The sequence below is a fragment of the Onychomys torridus genome, chromosome 19, assembly GCF_903995425.1.
Source record: "Onychomys torridus chromosome 19, mOncTor1.1, whole genome shotgun sequence".
Lineage (NCBI taxonomy): Eukaryota > Metazoa > Chordata > Mammalia > Rodentia > Cricetidae > Onychomys > Onychomys torridus.
In genome coordinates, this window is record NC_050461.1 from 37,870,121 (window position 1) to 37,878,710 (window position 8,590).

General features: G+C 38.0%; 1 pseudogene; it reads left to right on the forward strand.

The window, feature by feature from the left end:
* The first annotated feature begins 4,838 nt into the window (after window positions 1–4,838).
* On the forward strand, window positions 4,839–5,585 carry LOC118570297 (annotated as a pseudogene).
* Window positions 5,586–8,590: the final 3,005 nt, after the last annotated feature.

Below are 8,590 nucleotides of genomic sequence, written 5' to 3' on the forward strand. Positions count from 1 at the left end.
TCTTAATTTACACAGCACTTAAATGTTTTGGAATAGGCCATTCCCATTTTTGTGTGAAGAAATATTTAGTAGCCATCTCTCTACTGAAAGGAAAAATCAAGCTCTTATTGGTAGCGCTGATAATTTCCACATAGACACATTCTCATCCTGTTTTATTTCAAGCTGCCAGAATATGATCAAATTATTTAAGGTAATTCAGGACACTCATGAGTCAGGTACAGAGCAGAACTGAGGGACCCTGCCCTTCAAACGCCATTTGAATTGGAGAAAGTAAGAGTCCACTCTTCATTCACTTTGACCTTTTTCTGAAGGTCCATTTTTCCAGTGTGCTCTGTTTCACAATCTGGCTTTATGTTATTCCTATGACAAAGACTGCTTCCTGACTCTGCTGCTATTGTTACCCTAACAAAAAACAGTCATAAATAATTATAACATTGTTAGATAAAACTGGAGTTTATTTTCCACTCCCAAAGCATGACTTGAAGCAGAATTTCATATTATTTTGTATTTTGGTTCACAAAACATTTGTATGGGAATTACAAACTTAAAAGATGGTTAAACTTTATAGTCTAAAGATCCATTGTGATCATAATAGGAACGTATAATTATTATTTATACTATATTTTCTTATTATTTACCAGAATAAAACATGTCTTTTTAAATTACTATTCTTCCTCTGTAACACAAGCAATAGTGAGTACATTAGATTTACTCATTTTTAGGACTGTGCCCTTCCTAACCCTAGCTTGTTGGGGAAGAAACATTCTCCAGACTAAAGACGTAAAAGATACTAGCCTGAGAATGGCTTGACAAATGGGATCTTGAAGGACTGGTCTAAGAAAATCCCTGTGAATGTCTTGCTTGGTGTATGTCAATGATCATCACACTAGCACTGTTTTCTTCACAGATATCTTGCCTGGGCTTTTTACTGTGATCTTTAAACACCTTGTGTATGACCTTTGACATTTATTTCAGAATTTGTATTCTTTCAGGCATGGCTGGAGAGATACATATTTAACATGACCTTTACTGGTTTTAGAAATTAGAAACAAAGAAAAAGTAATAATTAGGAGAAATCTCCACAGGTTTCTGAGCATCCCAGATCCATTTCTGAATGTAGACATCTCTATCATTCTGCTTCAACTGTACACTATATGTCAATTCCTCTGTAGGACAAAGTTCACTTGTACATGACAATGAGCTTACACAAAAAACATGATCAAAGAGGCATGGGAGCCTAGTCAAATAAATGCTACATTTTCAAAGATAGTGTTCCACCAAAGAGACTTAATGATGTTTATATGGTCTCTTATGAAAGCTGAAAGTACAGCATAATAATGATATAAACATAGGAAATATCCACCCCTGGGGACACGTGATCACAATCTACAAGCATGGAATTGATAGATTTTGAAGGTATAAAGAAAAATGAAAATTTGCTGTCACTACAGTTACTAAGGAAGAACAGCAAGAATAGTTTGTTCTAAACAGGACACGGTGCTCAGGTGAAATGTTTGCATGGAAAATGACAAATATTTCACATATCAGAAAAGTGTTTATTAGTAAGGACATCACAAGTCCACTATTTTTAATTCTATTTGACATACTCAATTCTCCTTCCTCTTGAAGTTTTGGAAGATGCTAGCTTGGAGTTCTCCCTGGGGAACTGAAGAAAAAAAAGAAGACTTTGCTTTTCCCTTGAACTCATGTTCTTCCTGCAGTATTAGAATAGCATAGCAGCTGCTCTCTTGAATCTGGCAAATCCCGGGAGGGGTGGTTGTACTTGGTGATTGTAGTTAGCTCAGCTGCTCTGGGGTTAGAGTTGCTTCCTGCTGTTTCTGTGTCCACAAATATTTGTTAAATAATATGCTGAGGGGAGACGTAGAAAGGATCCACAGCTGTACTGGTAACCCCATCCTACTATGGTCCACAAATACTCCCAGAGTGCCTACGACCATTCCTATTAGCGGCCCACTGCTTAAGAGCCTCACATGATATTTTCTTCCCTATACAGGAGTCTAATTTTCTCCAACACCCCTGGCTTCTCTTAGGGGAGGGAAAGAGAGTTACTTTATTATTGAGCTTGGGGGAAAGTGGCCACATCTAGCTCAGTTTCTTTCCCCGGCCCTTTATCTCAGATAGCACAGCGTCCGTCTGTTCGTCTGTTCTGCCGTGGCTTTAGACACTCATGTTTCATAAATAAAGATCATTGAGGGGTTTTACAACATTCTCTGTGACGAAAGTACAGCTAGGAAAACATTCGAAAACTATGCCATTTTTGTTATCAGGAGGGTCATTCTGTGTCCCACAGCATCATTTTTGCCGATAATCAATGCGAAGTTCTGCTTTTTATCTATTTTCTTTCTTATAAATTTGCAAATAGTTTAGAACACAGATTGTAAGGACAGAGGATGCTATTTACCGCACTATATTTCTTAGCATATGAGGAAAATTCTTAGGAACTTGAACAAATTGTTTGTAAGCCTCTACCAAGCACAAAATACTATGCTGAGTAAATATCATCCAATTATACGATAAACTAATGTGGTTTAAAGCCCATTTTAATGAAAACTGCATCCAATTCTTTCTTAATGTAACTTCTGAGACTATTAAGGCCCATAAATATTTTAGATGATCATTGTGCGTCATAATATATGTCGCCACATATTTAGGAATATAATAGAAGTAAATGATAGGAGAAAGAACACTTCTGAAATCCAGTGTGTGTGTGTGTGTGTGTGTGTGTGTGTGTGTGTGTGCGCGTGCGTGCGCGAGCATACACATTGGGGGGTAATTACATAGTGTCTCTCATTACTATCAGATTTTACTGTTACTTGGATTCTGAACCGTTGTCTTTATACTCTGATTAATTCCAAGACAATGTGCTAGTCTTCCTTCCCACAGTCAGACTCTTCCCATCACTTGGATGTCTACTAAGATGATGATAGACTTTAAGAAACTTACAATATAAATGTCTCAATCTTTCTAAAAAGGAATGTTGAACTTGTTTGAGAACAGTGAAGATTCCTTCCAGAAAACACACACACACACACACACACACACACACACACACACACACACCAAAAAACAACTTCAATAAGCACACATACTGAGTAAAATCAAATTGAACTCCAGGAAATATGTGAAAGTTTAAAAATCCATGATCTTTAAGACGTGAGCAAAGAATCTGGCAGACATCCATCATTAGGGAGACTGAGGCAGAAGGATCAGTCAGGAGTTCAAGGCCAGTAATCTGGGCTATACAGGGGGCACCTATCTCAAGGAAGACTTCCCTTTAAAAGAGAGAGGGGGAGGGAGGAAGGGAATGAGCAGCTTCATTTTCTCTGCCAGTTAAAGAGTTAAAAGGCAGGAAACGAGTGTTACTTGAAATTTGGGTGAGTCATGGAGGAGCCAACATAAGAAACTGAGAAAATCGAGCTCTCCTCTTGTGGATCGTTTAGTTTCTTTAATAAAAGAATTTTCTGAGAAATCTCAGAAGTAGCAAAAGGTGTGAGAAGAAGAAATGGAGGAGGTAGGCCAGAATGGAGATCAGCCACATAGTAGTAGGCAGCCATGTGATAGAGAGGGAACTTTAAAAAAAGAGTAAGGATGCCTAATTCATTGAGAGTCTAAAAGCACACCTAGGCTGTGGTCAGCATCCAAAAGAAAAAGACAGAGGAAAAACAAAAGGAAAAGTCATACCTTCCTGGGGGCAGACCCAGCCGATCTTCATAGTAGCTTTTAGGAAATGCACTAGGGTAGAGCATCCAGGGAAGGAAAAGTGTGTACTTTAAGTTGAAACTACTTTCCCAGGGGTGGTTCCTTAGCCAGGTCTGTGACTAGCCCAGCCAATCAAAATTATAAGTGAGAAGACAAGGTCATGTTCACACCTGTAGATGCCACTCTTTGCTGTAACATTAGGAAAGAAGGAAAGGAAAAAAAAAGAAAGAAAGAAGGGAAGGATACAAAAGAATCAGTCATCTATGTTGTCAGGTGATCTTTCTGTACACTATGAATATATGTTGCTTTCATTGGTTGATAATAAAGCTGTTTCGGCCTATGGCAAGGCAGGATAAGGTTAGGCAAAACAACCAAACTGTGGACTGAGAGGAAGAGGGGCAGAGTCAGAGACATATGAGCCAGCTCACCAAGAAGCAAGATGCCAGGGGACCAGTAAAACCACAGAACATGTGGCAATACAGAGATTAACAGATATGGGTTAATTTAAATGTAAGAGCTAGTTAGTAATAAGCCTGAGCCATCAGCCAAGCCTTCTGTAATTAATATAAGCTGTGATGTGTCTATTTGGGACTGGGTCATGATGAAAGGCTCCACCTCTGTTTATACATCTAGGCTAGATATAATTTATTGAGGCTCTGGAAACGTAGAAAATCTACTATTTTGCCTAGGGAATAGTTTGGTTAAATGTAACGATAAAGCCATGGCAAACTCTTGTATTACTGCTGTACCCTTTTCTGCCCTCATTTGACTCCAACCAATGGTTGGAACTTGCCAGCCAGCATTGATCTTCCATACAAAGCATCTGTTCAACAGCCTGGAACTGAAACAGGAGACAGATTTTAAATATATGCAGGTGTGTGTCTCATGTTGAGATGTAAAGTAAACAAAAATATGTGTTTACTATGTAGGGAAATTTCCCCCCAAAAATTATTGGTATGATTATCTCCCTAGGCAAAGGGGATAGAGGAGACATAATTAAAGTGTTTATATTCAGCAATGCTGTGTGCCTGTGGAATTTTATAAATAACTAGGAATTATTTTGTGGAACTTACTACTCTCTTTTACATGGTGCCTCCTAGGTGGTCGGCTGTGTCAAGATGAAACTGAATATCTCCTTCCAAGGCAACAGCTGTCAGAAATTCATTGAACTAGATGATGAAGCAGGATTTGCATGTTCTATGAGAAGCACATGGCCATAGAAGTATCTGCTGATGCTCTGGGTGAAGACAGGAAAGATTAAGTGGTTTGAATCAATGGTGGGAATGAACAAGGTTTTCCCATAAAACAAAGCATCTAGACCCATGGCCAAGTATGCCTGCTATTGAGTAAGGGGCATTCTTATTATAGTCCAAAGAGAACTGAAGAGAGAAAGCACAAGTTTGTTCATGCATACACTGTGGATGCCAATCTGAGTGTTCTCAAATTGGTTATTGTTTTAAAAAAAAAGGAGAGAAAGATTTTCCTGAACTGACAGATACAACTGTGCCTTGACAGTTGGGTCCTAAAAGAGCCAGCAGAAATTGGAAGCTTCTCGGTATCTCTGAAGAAGATGATGTCTGCCAATATGTTGTCCAAAAGCCTTTAAATACAGAAGGTAATAAGCTCAGGACCAAAGCACCCGAGATTCAGCATCTTGTTACTCCATGTGTCCTGCAACACAAGCACCAACATACTGTTCTAAAGAAACAACCTACTAAGAAAAACAAGGAAGGAGCTCCAGAACATCCTAAACCTTTGGCTCAGAGAATGAAAGAAGCCAAAGAAAAATGTCAGGGATAGATTGCCCAGAGACGTGGGCTGTCCTAAGAGCTTCCACTTCTAAGTCTAAGTCCAGTCAAACATAAGTTCTTAAGAGTAACTAACTAATAATTAGACCTCAAAAAATAGCTTACTGACTTTGGAATACAAAAGGAGCTGATTTCTATGCATTCATGAAGCTGTTCCATCCACTTTGGACAAACCACTGATTCAGGAGGTATAATCAGAAACTACAGCTTAGCTTCAGATACAACAACTTGAGTCTTATGATGTAATGACACATTATCCACCGCAGAAGAAGGGTCTGAGCTACAATCAAGCTATGTCTCCTTGAGGACAGTTAACATCACACCTCCCTCTTGTCTTGCATTTGGAGATGCTAAAGAAAAAGTTTGTGCCTGCTCTGCCCATGTTTCCCCTTCTCCATTTTAGAGCACTGTGTGCAGAACAAGTCTTTTCCCTTTAGTCATATAATTGTGACATATATTTTTATTAACTTATAATTTACGTGCAGTAAAATGTACCCTGATATTTTCTTCTCCATGAGTCTTTACAAATCAATGTGTAGAATAGTTGAACCACTTTAAAAATAATCCTCTCTACCAGTTAACCTTCAATGCTCCTCTATTCCACACCCCAGCTCTTGACAGCCCCTCTCTAACTGGCATGTCTTCAAAGATGTATCATAACATGAAATCATAGCCATGTGGTTCTGGCTTATTGACACAATAATTCATATGTGAACACAGATTTCCTGTGTATTCACACACTAATTTTATGGGTTTATTTTTTGGATATATATTGAGAAATATACTCAGTGCCTTATGTGGTAAATGCTTATTGAAATCTCATCTGAATGTACCAGGCTCTACTGACTCCACATGGGAGGCCTTATCTTGTTGGAGGAGGGAATGAGAGATGGGCTGGGGGAGGGGGGAAGGCTGGGGGCTGGGAGGAGGGAATAAAGGAGGATCTGTGGTTGGTATGTAAAATGTAAAATATATATATTCCCCAAAACTGCCAAACTCTCTTTCAATACAGCTCTACTGTTTTACAATTGTAGAAATAATCTGACTTCTATTTTTGTGTACTTTGTCAGAATTTAACATTGCCATCCTTATTTTAAGCCCTTATAGGTGTGAAATGGTATGTTTCTGTGGTTAATTTTTCAAGGCTAGTTTTATATGCTCAGTCTTCTACAGTTGATGGAGAAAAGTTATAAGAAATAATAAATGAATTTTGTTTTTTCTCAGCATTTATCTTTTGATCTCATTGTCTGGTAGAAACTTAAGATTATTAATAGTCACTTATGGTCATTAAAGTTCCTTCATCAAAAAGTGATTATAATCACATTTGATACTCAGCAGGTAACAGCACTTGCTGCCAAACTTGATAACTTGAGTTTGATTAAAGGTACCCTCAAGGTAGAAAGAGAGAACTGATTCCCACAAGCTGTCCTCTGACAACCAACCACATATACACATTGACACACATGGGCATGAACAAGCACTTAATAAACAAATGTTCTCTTTTAAAAAGGTAGTCCTGTGGAGATGGCTCAGTAGTTACCAACATTTATTGTTCTTGCAGAAGACCTGAGTGTGTTCTCAGCACAAATGCTGAATGACTGACAGTTTCCTGTAACTTTAGTTCCAGGGAATCTGATGTTCTTATCTGGCCTCTATGGGTACTCATAAGCACCTATGCACAAACACAAAACTCATACACATTCTCTCTCTCTCTCTCTCTCTCTCTCTCTCTCTCTCTCTCTCTCTCTTCCTCTGTGTATGTGTCTCAAACACATACACAGACACAAATGCATAAATGTAAATATATCATTATTGTTTTAGTCAGTGTTCTCTAAAGAAACAGAACTGTTATAATGAATATATACACATATATTATATGATGTATATAATTGTATATATATATATATATATGTATATGTACATATTATATGATTTATTAGAGTGGCTTACAGGTTTTGGTATGAATATTCCAAAATGGCTTCCTACCAATGGAAAGTTCAATAATTTAATAGTCTTTGAGATTGGATGTCTCAGATGGTCTTGAGTATACACTGGAATCCTGATCTAGTAGGCTCTAATACCAGTAAGTGAATGAATTTGACAATGAGGGTAAGCAGTAAATAATAATGGCTTCCTTCTTCCATGTCCTTTATATAGGCTGTCACCAGAAGGCATGGCCCAGATTTAAGGTGGATCATGTCACCTCAAATAATTCAATCAAGGACAATCCCTCAAGGTGACCCAGTTGCTTGGATTTTGTTAATTCCAGACTTTGGCAAGTTGACTAATAAGAATAGCCATCATAACTACAAATACTCAGCTCAACTATGCACTGGCTTCTTGCTCATCACCTGCTCTTCTAAATTCACATAATATAACACTTTGTTCATCCTTCCTTTTCTATCTCACCTTCTTTGAAGCCCTGTATTGTTAGGACTTCAATTTCCTTCTTTTATATAATTTTGTGTCTTCTTTGTGAGCTCCACATAGAAAGAGCCTGCAGGCCATGCTTGCCTCTGCATCACCGACTTCCACCTTGTATTAGGCCTATCTTAGCTCCTTCTTGCCATGTGAGTGAACAAATAATAACTTCTATGAACTATCCAATAGAATCCTTTTGAGAAGCTGGATTCTCTTTTCAAGTGTTTATATACTTCTATATGATTTTTAAATGCTTTACCTTGCATTATTTTACTTTTGCTTTTTATTTTTGAGAAGTGCATGCATGAATATAATATAGCAACTGTTTAATGGTTTTAATTTTTATTACATTTATCTATTTATTTAGTGTAAGATGCATTGCTAAATGGTCTTATTAACAAAAAACCCAAGCCAGATACTGGGGTAAATACTAAAAGATCAGAGAATAAAAGAAGCTAGCAATGTTCTTACAGCTAGGAAACCCTTGGCCAAGGGAGAGCTACTTCCTGTGTACTTGTGCCTATATACCTTTATGTGCTCTGCCCATCTTCATCACTTCCTCTTTCCTTTCAGCTCTATCACTTCCTGTCTGTCTGTACAGACCTCCAGACCTCTATGGTTAACCAGTGCCGAGAGTAAAG